Here is a 16,419-nt window from a genome sequence, read left to right as displayed (position 1 = left end):
CAGTCAATTGCTACAGAGCTACAAACTTCATGTGACCTTCAGATTAGCCCAAGTACAGTACGCAGAGAGCTTCATGGAATGGGTTTCCATGGCCGAGCAGCTGCAGCCAAGCCACACATCACCAAGTGCAATGCAAAGCGTCGGATGCAATGGTGTAAAGCACGCCGCCACTGGCCTCTAGAGCAGTGGAGACGCGTTCTCTGGAGTGATGAATCACGCTTTTCCATCTGGCAATCTGATGGACGAGTCTGGGTTTGGAGGTTGCCAGGAGAACGGTACATTTCAGACTGCATTGTGCCGACTGTGAAATTTGGTGGAGGAGGAATTATGGTGTGGGGTTGTTTTTCAGGAGCTGGGCTTGGCCCCTTAGTTCCAGTGAAAGGAACTTTGAATGCTTCAGGATACTAAAACATTTTGGACAATTCCATGCTCCCAACCTTGTGGGAACAGTTTGGAGCGGGCCCCTTCCTCTTCCAACATGACTGTGCACCAGTGCACAAAGCAAGGTCCATAAAGACATGGATGACAGAGTCTGGTGTGGATGAACTTAACTGGCCTGCACAGAGTCCTGACCTGAACCCGATAGAACACCTTTGGGATGAATTAGAGCGGAGACTGAGAGCCAGGCCTTCTCGACCAACATCAGTGTGTGACCTCACCAATGTGCTTTTGGAAGAATGGTCAAAAATTCCTATAAACACTCTCCTCAACCTTGTGGACAGTCTTCCCAGAAGAGTTGAAGCTGTAATAGCTGCAAAAGGTGGACCGACATCATATTGAACTCTATGGGTTAGGAATGGGATGGCACTTCAGTTCATAGTATGAGTAAAGGCAGGTGAGCGAATACTTTTGGTAATATAGTGTATCTCTTCCCTGGTTAAAAAAGCCCAGAAACGGCTGTATTTCTTAAGGAAACTTAAGAAATACAAATTCCCACGCCAAGTTCTTGTCAGCTTCTACAAAGGAGCGATTGAAAGCATCCTGACTGGAAACATCACAAACTGGCATGGGATGTGCACGGCCCAGGACAGGAAGACTCTGCAACGAGTGATTAAAACTGCCCAAAACATCATTGGCACCCATCTACCAAGCATCAGTGATATCAGGGAGGTGAGGTGAGATCCTAAAAGACAACACCCACCCCAGCCACAGCCTGTTCACCCTGCTGCCATCAGGCAAAAGATACAGAAGTATCCGCTGCCGTACCACCAGACTACAGAGCAGCTTCTTCCCTCAGGCTGTGAGACTACTAAATGCACCATCTGAACTCCTCCATGTTTAATAATTTTATTTTCTATACAATCAATTAATCAATCAAGAGGGAACCACACTTTAATTTCATTATTCAACCTGTTGTATAATGACAAATAAACTTCCTTGTATCCTTGTATCCTTGTATAATCAGAGTTTGAAATGATAAGTTAAATATCATGAAATGTTACACTACACTGCAATTAACTTTATTTTGAAAAATGAACACTGGAGTCATCACTCGCCTGTTTGATTCTACTGCTGTGCGCTCGCAGAGGGAGAGAAAAGTACCTAGGCAAGATTAAATTTAATCCATTTTTTTGTTCAAGCCTGTGAAAACTACCCTAATGTTATCGTTAATGTTAACATTGTAGGGCCCTATAATTTCAGCGATCACAGAATTGCTGACGGCATTGCGGAATTAGCAAAATAAAATGGAATCTATTTTTAACACGGAACATCGCGTAATTTGACATAATTTGAATGAAATGCTGTTTTTGTGTGCGATATGAACGTATGTCTGGGGGAAATTACATGGAGAGAAGCAAATCTGAGTGCCACAACCCCTCCAGTCGTTTCACTTGCACCTGCACTACCAAGGAAAAAACATTACAACAACTGCACCGGCACCGTACTAGTCCAAAAAGCAAAGAAACTTTCCAGGCTACAGCAGAGCACTGACATGGATTGTGTAACAAAGCGAAGAGTTGCCACTCCGCTCTATTTTCACTGGCTAACAGCAGCACACTGGCTTAGCTTGTCTATTCAGAGAAGCAGTATCACTTCGGCTTATTTTTCAATCTGTGTTATCACATTCATACTACTGCTCATTCATTGGTAATTGAATTGTTTGGTCTGTTTGATAAGTAATTTACATTTTTAAAACAAATAATAATTTAACATATTGTTAAATGGTTGAGGAAGGGGGAGGGGCTTAACACAAGATATATACACAGAAAAACAAAATTGCAAATTAATTCAAATAATTAAAATCATTAAACAAAAGTCATAAATTTACAAAGAAAACAACTATTCACAAAAGAAAATCAGAAAATAAATCCAAAAACAGTCACATAAATTTACAAGAAAAACAACCATAAGAAAATAAATCCCTTAGTCACACAGTCAGTCTTTCTGGGAAGAAGCTGCACAACAAGGTGACCCAGTGGTGGAAAATGGCCGGAGGGCCGGAGCACTGTGTCAGGTCCACCAGTGTTAATTTCATCAACTATTTTCAATTTAGTTTTAGTCTTAGTCTAGTGTCAAATGCCCTTTTTACTTTTAGTCATATTTAGTCAACTTGAATTCTTTTGTGTTTAGTCACATTTTAGTCAACGAGTCAGGTCCACCAGTGTTAATTTCATCAGCTATTTTCAATTTAGTTTTAGTCTTAGTCTAGTGTCAAATGCCCTTTTTACTTTTAGTCATATTTAGTCAACTTGAATTCTTTTTTGTTTAGTCACATTTTAGTCGACGAAAAGTCTTGGCATTTTAGTCTAGTTTTAGTCGAAGAAAATCCAAAGTATTTTAGTCTAGTTTTAGTCAATAGTTTTAGTCAATATTCTTTTTTGCTCTTTGACCTACATCATGTTGGCTTTTTTTTTTTTTTTTTAAATTTAACAATATTTTAAATTATTATTTTAAAAATGTAAATTACTTATCAATCAGACCTAACAATTCAGCTACCAATGAATGAGCAGTAGTATGCATGTGATAACATAGATTGAAAAATAAGCCGAAGTGATACCTCTTCTCTGAATAGACAAGCTAAGCCAGTGTGCTGCTGTTAGCCAGTGACCTCAGACTTCAGACAGTGCCACACACATGCACTCCGGCATGAGCACACAGCAGCGCAAGAGGAGAAAAAAACTAACGCGCATCCAATTAATGCACTTTCTGGATTGTAATTTAAAATTCTATGACGAAAAATATGACTGATATCGATGTACAGTCCGGGCCAGCGTTGCGTTCAAGTGCAACTCCAAAAAGGAGGACAAATAAGCGTCCGGCTTGAGGCTGCGCCGGACGCCGGACAAGGCATTTAAATTCCAGACTGTCCGGCCTAAATCCGGACGTATGGCCACCCTAACACCTACACACCAAACCAAACGACCCACCAGAAAAGCAGTGTGTGCACACTCATGCCAGATGAGCGAGGGGATCCAGCACGGACGGACCTAGAAGGCAAGAGTGTTTAATAAATAACAGCAACGTAAAATACTGAGCAAACCACGACGAAATCAGCAGCTACAAACATACCTGAGCGAGAGCAGCACAGGTGCGACCCAGCGAGGCAAACAGGAAGTGAGGCGCCGTGGGCGTCAAAGAGGAAATGGATTCAAGATGGTAAGCCCCTCTCCTTTATACTAAGTTGACCCCCAGCGATTGGCCAATGAGCCAGGCAATCTGGACACCAAAGAATTCAGCTGGCACAACACATACTGCCACATACAATAGCATATATATAACTTACTTCAAGACAGTGGGTCCTCAAGGAGAGAGAAAAGCGAGAGAGAGAGAGAGAGACAGACAGACTGTGTATGTGTGTGTGTGTGTGTTTATGTGTGTGTGTGGAGGGGTTGGTTGTGTGTGGGGTGGTGGGTATGTATGAGGGTGTAGGAGTGGCTCTTAAAAGAGCCATTAGGTTGTTACAAAAAAAAAAAAAAAAGGAGGAATAGGTGGAGGAACAGGGAGAGAGGTGGTGGGACTATTGACAGGAGCTGTTGGACAAAGGAAAAAAATGTTAAGCTATTTCTCCTGCAACAAGTCTTCCTAGATCTGTCATATTATCAATGCAGAAAATACACTTTGGGCGTTTTCACACCAGAAAGTCCGAACCAAGGTCCGAACCAAACTCCATAATTCTGTTACATTGTAACACATTTGGTCCGGTTGGTTTGGTTTCACACTGCAAATAGAGTAACGGACTTTACAAGACAAACATACATGGGAAATTTATTCTTCTCATTAGAGGACGCATCAACTCCCAATGCACTTCCGCGGCTCATTTTGCTTTGGTTACACTGAGTTGTTGGGCTCATAGATATCTATAATAAAGGCTAGATGTCTTACGGCGGAGTCTGTAACGTCATCACCGGGCGGCCATCTTGCCACAGGCAAGCTGTCTGGCGAAGTTTATGGTAACAGACGGAAGGTGAGTGATCTGCACAAACGTAAATACTCCTATCTCGCTGAAATCTTGACGGATTTACAAACGATTTGGTTTCTTATAAACGTTATTAACGTGGCTACAATTCTGGATGTTTGACTGGAAGTGTAACATAATTATTAATTAAATGCAGTATTATAGCTACATCTCTGACGTTTATAACAAACCACACCGTTTGAAAATCGGTAGAAAATTGAGCAAGTTATGGTTATTAAAAAGTACATGCACCACTACCACACAATGTTATAAGTGAGCGAGCTGACTGTGGCAAGATGGCCGCCATGTGCAGATGTGCGACTCCATTGGCCGGCAGCGCCCATGAGACATCTAGCCTTTATTATAGATATCTATGGTTGGGCTGGCCGGCCGGCATCTGACATCAGTATTACTTCCTGTTTACACAAAATGAATCGAGCGAGCCAGAGCCGGCTTTGGGCATAGGCGGTATAGGCAGCTGCCTAGGGCGCCATCTGTTGGAGGGGCGCCGCTAGCGGCCGGAGGGTCACCGGCAGCGGTTGTTTACCGGAGGGATACCAGCAGGATTTTATCGGCGTGTTAGGTAGAGTCGTCGGCGACATAGGTAAAGCCGGCACTGGAGCGAGACATCTTTTTCCCGTTCTAATATTTTTGTCGGTATATTGCTACCAGCAGCATCAAGTTAATGAGCAATACATCAGAGTAATTGCTGTAAGCAAGATGAGCCTCCTCCTCATGCGAAAACTTTATCGAGAGGAGGAGAAAATGGCATACAGTCCTGCGAGTTATGGCAATGTGTATTCCGGAGAGAAGGTGAGTGGGAATATTTTTTAAAAAGATGAGCTGTCAGTAGTGATGTATTAACTTGTCTTTATAGTGCTATACATTTTACCATGCGACACTTTTCATTCAGCATAATAACGGACATGAGTCGACTAACGTTGTGCCTTGCGTGTCACAGCAACGTTTAACGTTCGCAGCTAAAGTTAGCATGCCGTCGGAGACGCATGACCATGGTAACCAGCTGGTTAGTGTGACGTAACTTTCTGTGCCGTAATTAAATCAGAGCAGAAGAAGAAAAAAACTTCCTGTCATTGATACGAAGGTCCGAACCATACAAACAGTTGTTTTCACACTGCAGAAGGTCCGAACCATGGTTCGTTTGGTCCGGACCGAGACCGCCTCTTTTGGTCGGACCAAATTTTGGTCCTTTGGTGCGGACTGTGGTCCGCGGCACCTTTCACACCTGTAATTTAGGTTTGGATCAAATTGCTAAGTCCGAAAGTCCGGACCAAACGAGACAGGTGTGAAAACACCCTTACACACCTAGCCAGCAGATATTGAGGTAACTTAGTGATAAGCCCTTAGTTCATTACAACAAGGGCTGGCAACTAATATTCTAAAGGAGTAATTGAGTACTGCTTGTCTCTGAATATCCATTCTGTTTTTCTTCTCCTAACCTATTTATATGGCTATGTTGATAAGATAAGAGAAACAACTGGAAAATTACAAACTTGCAGCAAACACCATGAACGTTGTTTTTGCGGATTGTCCATATCCTACCAACCAAAGCGTCTCAGCTGAAAGGCGCGGCACCTTCAAAGCACTCTCACGCGCTCCCAGCTGGGCTTTCAGAGAAGCACCTAGTTGTTTCTGCTGGGACAAAACGCTTTGGTGGACACAGCCCCCAAACATGCACTGTTTATCTCTGGATATTCTGAGACAAGTGGTATTAATTTCTCCTTCGCTGATGCTGATGTTGTTGCATCCTCATACAGGCAGGATGCGATGTTTGGTCTTTACGTTGTTTGTCTTGCCCGTCCCGCCCCTCCTCTACTGCGATTGGACACCTGTGTAAAAGGTGACATTGATGAGCGCGACCCAAAGTTGAACATTTAAACTCAGCAACCAGAAACTAGGCTTGAGTTAATACCATTAATATGCCATCATTGCACCGTTTGGAGAATTATTACTTTGCAAATAATGAAAACTCTTCCAGTACTGGCCTCAGTAACACAGCTCCACAGTCCACCAAGCCACCTTAGGGTTTTCTAAATGACCCTTGCCCTACCTGAGCTGCGCTAAAATGATAAACATACAACCCGACCTTTGGAAAAATGCTTCCTATATCAATGGCCTGACTCCGGCGGGTTTTGGAGGTTCCTGTAGGATCAAAAGACTGGTCTGACTGCAATATGATCAACTCAGAAACATTAAATTTCAGCTAGCTGAAGACCTGCGCTAGTAAAATGATAAAAATACAACCTGACCTTTGGAAAAATGCTTCTTATATCTATAGATAGATAGATACACTATATTACCAAAAGTATTCGCTCACCTGCCTTTACTCATACTATGAACTGAAGTGCCATCCCATTCCTAACCCATAGAGTTCAATATGATGTCGGTCCACCTTTTGCAGCTATTACAGCTTCAACTCTTCTGGGAAGACTGTCCACAAGGTTGAGGAGAGTGTTTATAGGAATTTTTGACCATTCTTCCAAAAGCGCATTGGTGAGGTCACACACTGATGTTGGTCGAGAAGGCCTGGCTCTCAGTCTCCGCTCTAATTCATCCCAAAGGTGTTCTATCGGGTTCAGGTCAGGACTCTGTGCAGGCCAGTCAAGTTCATCCACACCAGACTCTGTCATCCATGTCTTTATGGACCTTGCTTTGTGCACTGGTGCACAGTCATGTTGGAAGAGGAAGGGGCCCGCTCCAAACTGTTCCCACAAGTTTGGGAGCATGGAATTGTCCAAAATGTTTTGGTATCCTGAAGCATTAAGGGGCCAAGCCCAGCTCCTGAAAAACAACCCCACACCATAATTCCTCCTCCACCAAATTTCACAGTCGGCACAATGCAGTCTGAAATGTACCGTTCTCCTGGCAACCTCCAAACCCAGACTCGTCCATCAGATTGCCAGATGGAAAAGCGTGATTCATCACTCCAGAGAACGCGTCTCCACTGCTCTAGAGGCCAGTGGCGGCGTGCTTTACACCATTGCATCCGACGCTTTGCATTGCACTTGGTGATGTGTGGCTTGGCTGCAGCTGCTTGGCCATGGAAACCCATTCCATGAAGCTCTCTGCGTACTGTACTTGGGCTAATCTGAAGGTCACATGAAGTTTGTAGCTCTGTAGCAATTGACTGTGCAGAAAGTCGGCGACCTCTTTGCACTATGCGCTTCAGCATTCGCTGACCCCTCTCCGTCACTTTACGTGGCCTGCCACTTCATGGCTGAGTTGCTGTTGTTCCCAAACGCTTCCATTTTGTTATAATAGAGCTGACAGTTGACTGTGGAATATTTAGGAGCGAGGAAATTTCACGACTGGATTTGTTGCACAGGTGGCATCCTATGACAGTTCCACGCTGGAATTCACTGAGCTCCTGAGAGCGGCCCATTCTTTCACAAATGTCTTGTTTCACAGTCTGCATGCCTGAGTGCTTGATTTTATACACCTGCGGCCAGGCCAAGTGATTAGGACACCTGATTCTGATCATTTGAATGGGTGAGCGAATACTTTTGGTAATATAGTGTAGATAGATAGATAGATTTTTATTGTCATTGCACAATCATATACGTATAATAATGCAACGAAATTAGGCTCAGTCCTTTCGGTGCAGGGGAGAATAGAAAGCATCGTGTATCTTGCTAGTTGAATAGCCAAGTCCAGTAATAGATGGCTGCAGCCATGTCTCTGATATCAGAAAAAATGCAACAGACACGGAAACACTTGTTGGATGTGCAAGCACAGTTCGTCATCCCGTGTTCGCCATGGACCTGGCGCTGGAAATGCTGGGAGGCGGCGGCCCAAAGGGCTGCCCTTTCAGCCGTGTCAACGCGCCGGCCCTGCAGCCTCGGCGTCCTCCGGAATGTCCTGGCAGCGACGAAAGTCCGGTGAAATTGGCATCCCGCAGCGCAATCCCAAGCTCAAAAGGTGCTGACGACTGTACGCGTACATTGCCCAACATAAGGTGGTGTTTTAAGCTAAAAACACAACCGTTCACACATACAAAAACATATAATACGGCACCGAGAGTGGAGAGCTGTAGCCGCTGCGTCTATGCGCGCCGCATAGACCTGAGTCCTGCGGGTTTTGGAGGATCCCGTCGGGTCAAAAGACTGATCTGACTGCAATATGATCAACTCAGAAACATTAAATTGAAGCTAGCTTTCAGCTAATGTTAGCTGTAAAGCTAAACGCTATCGGAGCAAAGTTAAATTTCTCCTTTGATTTCATCAAACGTCAATCGCCTGCGGTTCTGCACCGACAAATGAAATGTAATTAACATGATTACACCCTAAGGGAACCTAAAAGCTGTTTAACAAAAGCCATTAATAGTTTTAAAAATACAGTACAGGCCAAAAGTTTGGACACACCTTCTCATTCAATGCGTTTTCTTTATTTTCATGACTATTTACATTGTAGATTCTCACTGAAGGCATCAAAACTATGAATGAACACATGTGGAGTTACGTACTTAACAAAAAAAGGTGAAATAACTGAAAACATGTTTTATATTCTAGTTTCTTCAAAATAGCCACCCTTTGCTCTGATTACTGCTTTGCACACTCTTGGCATTCTCTCGATGAGCTTCAAGAGGTAGTCACCTGAAATGGTTTTCCAACAGTCTTGAAGGAGTTCCCAGAGGTGTTTAGCACTTGTTGGCCCCTTTGCCTTCACTCTGCGGTCCAGCTCACCCCAAACCATCTGGATTGGGTTCAGGTCCGGTGACTGTGGAGGCCAGGTCATCTGCCGCAGCACTCCATCACTCTCCTTCTTGGTTAAATAGCACTTACACAGCCTGGAGGTGTGTTTGGGGTCACTGTCCTGTTGAAAAATAAATGATGGTCCAACTAAACGCAAACCGGATGGGATGGCATGTCGCTGCAGGATGCCAATTTTGAATAAATCCCCAACAGTGTCACCAGCAAAACACCCCCACACCATCACACCTCCTCCTCCATGCTTCACAGTGGGAACCAGGCATGTGGAATCCATCCATTCACCTTTTCTGCGTCTCACAAAAACACGGCGGTTGGAACCAAAGATCTCAAATTTGGACTCATCAGACCAAAGCACAGATTTCCACTGGTCTAATGTCCATTCCTTGTGTTTCTTGGCCCAAACAAATCTCTTCTGCTTGTTGCCTCTCCTTAGCAGTGGTTTCCTAGCAGCTATTTGACCATGAAGGCCTGATTGGCGCAGTCTCCTCTTAACAGTTGTTCTAGAGATGGGTCTGCTGCTAGAACTCTGTGTGGCATTTATCTGCTCTCTGATCTGAGCTGCTGTTAACTTGCGATTTCTGAGGCTGGTGACTCGGATGAACTTATCCTCAGCAGCAGAGGTAACTCTTGGTCTTCCTTTCCTGGGTCAGTCCTCATGTGTGCCAGTTTCGTTGTAGTGCTTGATGGTTTTTGCGACTCCACTTGGGGACACATTTAAAGTTTTGGCAATTTTCCGGACTGACTGACCTTCATTTCTTAAAGTCATGATGGCCACTTGTTTTTCTTTAGTTAGCTGATTGGTTCTTGCCATAATATGAATTTTAACAGTTGTCCAATAAGGCTGTCAGCTGTGTAGTAACCTGACTTCTGCACAACACAACTGATGGTCCCAACCCCATTGATAAAGCAAGAAATTCCACTAATTAACCCTGATAAGGCACACCTGTGAAATGAAAACCATTTCAGGTGACTACCTCTTGAAGCTCATTGAGAGAATGCCAAGAGTGTGCAAAGCAGTAATCAGAGCAAAGGGTGGCTATTTTGAAGAAACTAGAATATAAAACATGTTTTCAGTTATTTCACCTTTTTTTGTTAAGTACATAACTCCACATGTGTTCATTCATAGTTTTGATTCCTTCAGTGAGAATCTACAATGTAAATAGTCATGAAAATAAAGAAAACACATTGAATGAGAAGGTGTGTCCAAACTTTTGGCCTGTACTGTACATTTTATCAGTCATGCATCTTTATCTTACCTAGTGCTGAGGCAGGATGGAGTCAACTAAATGCTTCCAGTTGTCCGCGGTACAGAGAAATTTGTCGCTCCCTGCTGGTAGTACACTCTCATACAGGCGTGTCAATTTAGCGCTTGGGAAAGGCAAAACGTGACATTGATACGGTATCACAATTGAACCAGTGTGCGAATTTGGCCGTGATACTGGGTTGGTCATTCTGATAGATTGTTGCAAACGTGGCAAAGACCGATGGTGTGTCTCAAATCGCTCACTTCTGTTAGTACACTGCCTGTAAGTACACTTAGCTGACAGTACACTTAGTGGCACAGTGCGTGAATTTCGATAGTGAAGGGTGTCTCAATTGGCGCACTTCCCGTTGTGCACTTACCGGAAATGACGATCGCCACAGCTTCTTCTTCCTCTCCTCCTTCTCTCTAACTCCGAACAGAGATTTACTGCCAACTACCGTCACCCGCGAAAATAGCTCTATTCATTACTGATTTTGATTGATTCTGAAATGTATAATTTGTTATTGAAGAATGTTTCGTTGGCCACAGCTTCCCCTACCCTGTGGCCGACAGTTGGCATCAGGCGCCTGATGGCGACCGGTGCCGCGGCCGGCCCGCTTGATGGCGACCGGTGCCGCAGCCGGCCCGCCTGATGGCGACCGGTGCCGCGTCCGGCTTTGGTTTTCGGTGGTAAAGTTATCCAGAAGTAGAGGTAGAAGTAGAAGTGTACACATCCTATCTTCAGAATAAAAGCATCACCACTGCTTCTAAGGTATTAGAGTTTTATTTTTGTAAACAACCGGAAATGACTGTACTTTGCACAATCACTAGCTTGAGAGTTATCCGAAAACGTCGAAGCAATTTTCAAAACAGACGTTATTTGGACCAACTCACCACATATTTGGAATCTACGTGGTTACTTTCTCACCTGAAAAAAAATTAAAACTTAATAAAGTGACATATTAACAGTAGTAAAACGAAAAGTCAAGTCAGCTTTTTTAGGTAGCTACTACTGCCACTTCAGTAGTGCCGTTAGGGTGAGAAGTGTCCATCGTTCCACACTCAACTTTTTGACCGTTTTGACTGTACATCCGATTATTTGTAGTGCACCTCATTTTGTTAGTATTTTCAGTGTGAACGCACTTACGCACTCAAAATACTAAGTGTAAGTGCAGAAGTGCGCGATTTGAGACACACCACGAGTTTTGTCTGGTGTTTAGCACAGACAATACGGGACGGGCAAGTTAGTGGCGCTGATAGTGGGGTGGACAGCCAAGCTGTATTGGGCATTTCAGAAATTTATAATGTTTTAGAATATCATGCCTATTTATTCACAAAGTAGGTTTTTATGTTTATGTGTACAATAGAAAAAAATAATATTTTTAGGTGTGTTTTTGTAATCCAAACCATGGATGTAACAGCCCTCTCCCAGGTATGCGTCTGCACAGGCTCGTGTCCGAGTCTGTCTATCAGGGGTGGTGCCAGACATTGTAGACATCCAGGGCCGACTGGGGAGTCCGGGGGTATGGCAGAAAATTTTGTAAAACAACCCCTTGGCTTCGGGGACTTTTAAAAGACTTATAATGGCAAAATTTAGACTTAAAACATAATGCATTCAATTTACTGTTTAATCATTTAAGGTTGTATGCCTACTTAGGGTCAATAGGCTTTGGAAGGCGGCTCACTGGAATTGAAAGCACTCATGTAGTTCTATCAAAGTCCTTTTAGGCCAAGCCTGTTCACTTGGCGGCCATATTGGTAACGCCTTTTGGGTATCTATTTCAGATTAGTAAGTGCAGGTGCCTATCAACATGAATGGAGAATGAGCCCAAACTGCACATAGGAAGGTCATGGCCACAAACAAAAGTATACCACACAAATCCTTGTTTAAATCTGAATCTGAATCAATTGGTATAAATATCTCCCCATAAAGTTAGAACAAGGCTTAATGCCCTATTTTTCACGTAACATACACACTGACAGAGTACATCCTGGCCTGTTTCAATTCCTTCACAATGTGCCCTATGATTTCTTGTGAGACACTACTTATCATTTCATTTTGTGAAGAATGAGAGTGATAGGTGGTATTTAAATGCAGCAACCAGAAACTAGGCTTGAGTTAATACCATTAATATGCCCTCATTGCACCATTTGGAGAATTATTACTTTGCAAATAATGAAAACTCTTCCAGTACTGGCCTCAGTAACACAGCTCCACAGTCCATCAAGCCACCATAGGGTTTTCTAAATGACCCTTGCCCTACTTGAACTGCGCTAAAATGATAAAAATACAACCTGACCTTTGGAAAAATGCTTCCTATATCAATGGCCTGACTCCGGCGGGTTTTGGAGGTTCCCGTAGGATCAAAAGACTGGTCTGACTGCAATATGATCAACTCAGAAACATTAAATTTAAGCTAGCCGAAGACCTGCGCTAGTAAAATGATAAAAATACAACCTGACCTTTGGAAAAATGCTTCCTATATCTATGACCTGACTCCTGTGGGTTTTGGAGGATCACTGGATTTCTAACTGGAATCCAGTGTGAACAAATAACAAGAGCATAAATAACAAGAAGGGGCACTCTCAATTAGTGCAGTTACAAAGGGCATTACAAGAGATCTGTCATTAAAAGCAACATGCATCAGTATATCATTTCATTTGTCAATATAATACAATGCAATACAATAATGTCTGATTTGACATTCATTCCGATTCATTTCAAATCAATATAAGCACCCAACACCAGACTTTAAAGTCAAAATACACACTCAATATGTAGCGCTAGCCGCTGAACTAATGGTCCCTTTGAAATATATGGAGACGGCTAGGCTACCACTACAAACATAACAAACAGTCACCAGTTCGCTTTTCAGTTTCAGTTCAGTTTTAGGTGACGACGTCAGGCACAGACGGAACACAGCCGTAAGTGGCTCCTAAAAGTTAGGGGTCATCATGGTAAGTATAAAGCGATATATCAACAAAGAAACTGTTAATAACTCCAAACCCACTGGCAGCAAACTCTGTCACAACTGCGGCTTGGCAGCCGCGAAGGTTCTTCCTGAAACCAAGCACCAGGCTACCGTTTGCACGTGGGTTACCATATAAATTCACAAAAAGAGCACAGAAATGAAAATTACAGAAACCTTAAATGCCACTGTGTGTTTCATCTAGCCAATGACCGACAGAATAATAAGAATCACTTTATTGTCAACAACAAAATTAAGTATTAAGGTATAGATGCCCTCTTGTACGAGTCGGGAATCGAACCCTCAGTCTCCTGCATGTCAGGGAGAGACACTAGTCAGTTTGCCATCAGGGCTTGTGTGTTTTGCATAAGTTTGGGCTCATTGTCCAATTCATGTTGATAAGTTACGAAAAAATGCAAAGTCTGATCGGTTTGAAAATTGACACATCGCTTCTTCTCCACAAGATGCACATTTTTCGTATAGGATAATAAAATAATGATTAAAATAAAAATAAAGTTCAAAAAAGATCTGGGGCTTTTGAGGAAAGATCTGGGGCTTAAGCCCCAAAAGCCACCCCACTGCACCGTGCCTACTGTCTATCAGCATTTAGGGATAAACAAAAAAAACATTGTGGCTCAGCCATCGGTGACTCTAAGTTTAGCTAACACCGTGAAAAAGGCCTGTTAAAAACCAGGTTTAAGTTTGTAAAAAAATAAAAATAAAATTTATGAACTGGTGGACCGGGAATCAACAACGGGAATATCCTTGTCTGGTGTTGCTGAATTCGACACAGTGTATGATCGCTGTTTATTTTTTTATTTGTTTATTTAAAAGGCACAGTGTACATTCATGGACATTTCAGTATTGAATTAAAATGTAGGCTACATGCACCGGAATTAGCTAGATTAGCTAGTTTTCATCCGCAGTCCCGTTGTCATGAAGACGTGTCCAGGTGTCTCATGCTCACGCATAGGTGAGGGGAAGAAGTGGTTCGGTTGTCATTCACATTGGTGAGTAAGCAATCTTAGCAAGATGCGACAGAAATGGATAGGACAGCAGGTGGAAGGGTGTGGAAAACTGAACGGAGGTAGCTTTTATATTTACACATATAGTGTTTATTTGAATGTATATATGTATCAGTATTATTTTTATTCATTAATCCATAGATTCATTTTATCAAAATCAAATGAAAGACTGTAAAAAACTGTAAAAAACTATAGAAGACACACTAGCAATCATCACACACAATGTGCCAGTTAAGGGCTTGCCATCGACTGAATCAACATGGCTAAACATGTCCCCTCCCCCCCAATTTGAGGGGAGCAAAATCCCATTCAATGTGTTTTCAGTTGATCATTTCTCCCTTGTGATAAGACCAATTGGATTTGTGAGTTATACTGTTGGAATGCCAGTCCCCGTTACAATAGGGTATAACTGTAAGGATGAGGCAACACAGCGAAACAGGTGGGAAGCACAATATTTTATTCATTTTCTGATTTTGCCATATGCTGTCAATTAAGTGCCAGTTAGGTACACCTGTGAGTGCAATTTAAATTACCAACAGAAGAACACTGACGGGAATTTTGATTGACTGAAAGGACATTCAGAGGGATTATATAATCACAAGTTGTGCCACTGGCACAACTTACCCCAGGCCCTTTGGCACAAATTACCCCAAGCCCACCATTTTGAAAAAAATGCATCCCCCAGCTGTTTTGAGCTAACATCATGCTAACTGTATAGACTCATGGTGTAGCTTACTAAAGTACTAAAACCTGTGTGAACTGTTTTCAGAGTTTTCTATAATTGTTCAAACACAGCAATCAAAAAACCTTGATCATAGAAATTTTACTTTGGAGGGCAAAAAAATGTTTTTTGAACTGAAATGTGCTTACCTCTCAAGCCATGTGTCTCCCTTCTTTGCAAGATGAGTGAAATGGATGCCTCTTCTAAAATATGTGGTCACATGACCAACTTCTTCTATGGTTTTCTAGATAACAGGGGTGGCACTACTTGCCCCTTGGCACAAATTACCCCACTCTCCCCTATGGCTCTTGTAATGCACTGACTTCGCAGATTGATATGACAGATGATGATACTGTATGATCACAGTGACAGTGTAAGACTAGCTGAGGGTGGATTTTATTATCATTATTATTATTTTTTTTTTTTATTATTATTATTACCTGCCACTGCAAGGCAGGTAGGGGTGCACAGGCCCATAACAAATTTGTAAGTTGTGGTCTGTACATACAGTTGCTCAGAGATAACAATTCTACAGCCAGTGACTCAACAATATTCTCTCTCCCAGGGAAATTTAAAGGAAACCTGGCCATTTCTGCTTCAAGTATCAGCTTGGTTTCAGGGCCCTTCAGTCTAATCCAGCGGTGTCCAGTCATGTGCCATGGAGGGCAGAGAGGCTGCAGGTTTTCATTCCAACCAAAAACTCTACCAGGTGATTTCACCTCACCTTCAAGCAGAGAGGGGGAACTAATCAGTGAAATCACCTGGTGGAAGTTTTGGTTGGAATGAAAACCTGCAGCCTCTTGGCCCTCCATGGCACATGATTGGACACCCCTTATCTAATCTGTGGTTGTGATACACTACTCACAAAAAGTTAGGGATATTTGGTTTTGGGTGAAATTTCAGGATGCACCTAAAATGCATTATAACCTTTACAGGTGAACTTAATGTGACCTTCTGTAAACTTTTGAATGCACATGTCCAACTGTTCAATGTTTCAGTACTTTTTGCACAAGTTGCTGTTCTCTAACAAGGAGTTTAATGGCAAAATTCACATCAGGTGTTTGATGCTCCAGCTCATCGAGGCCGTATCATTAGGGAACGGCTGCTGGAGACTGGGGTACCTCAGATGGAGAGGCCTGCACTTTCTCAGACCTGAATCCCATAGAAAACCTATGGGATCAGCTGAGTCGCCGTGTAGAGGCTCGGAGCTCTGTACCCCAGAACCTCAATGTCCTGAGGGCCGCCCTTCAAGAAGAGTGGGATGCCATGCCTCAGCAGACAATAAATCGACTTGTGAACAGCATGAGACGTCTTGGTCAAGCTGTAATGGATGCT

The sequence above is a fragment of the Myripristis murdjan genome, chromosome 11, assembly GCF_902150065.1.
Source record: "Myripristis murdjan chromosome 11, fMyrMur1.1, whole genome shotgun sequence".
Lineage (NCBI taxonomy): Eukaryota > Metazoa > Chordata > Actinopteri > Holocentriformes > Holocentridae > Myripristis > Myripristis murdjan.
This window is presented reverse-complemented; position numbering follows the sequence as displayed.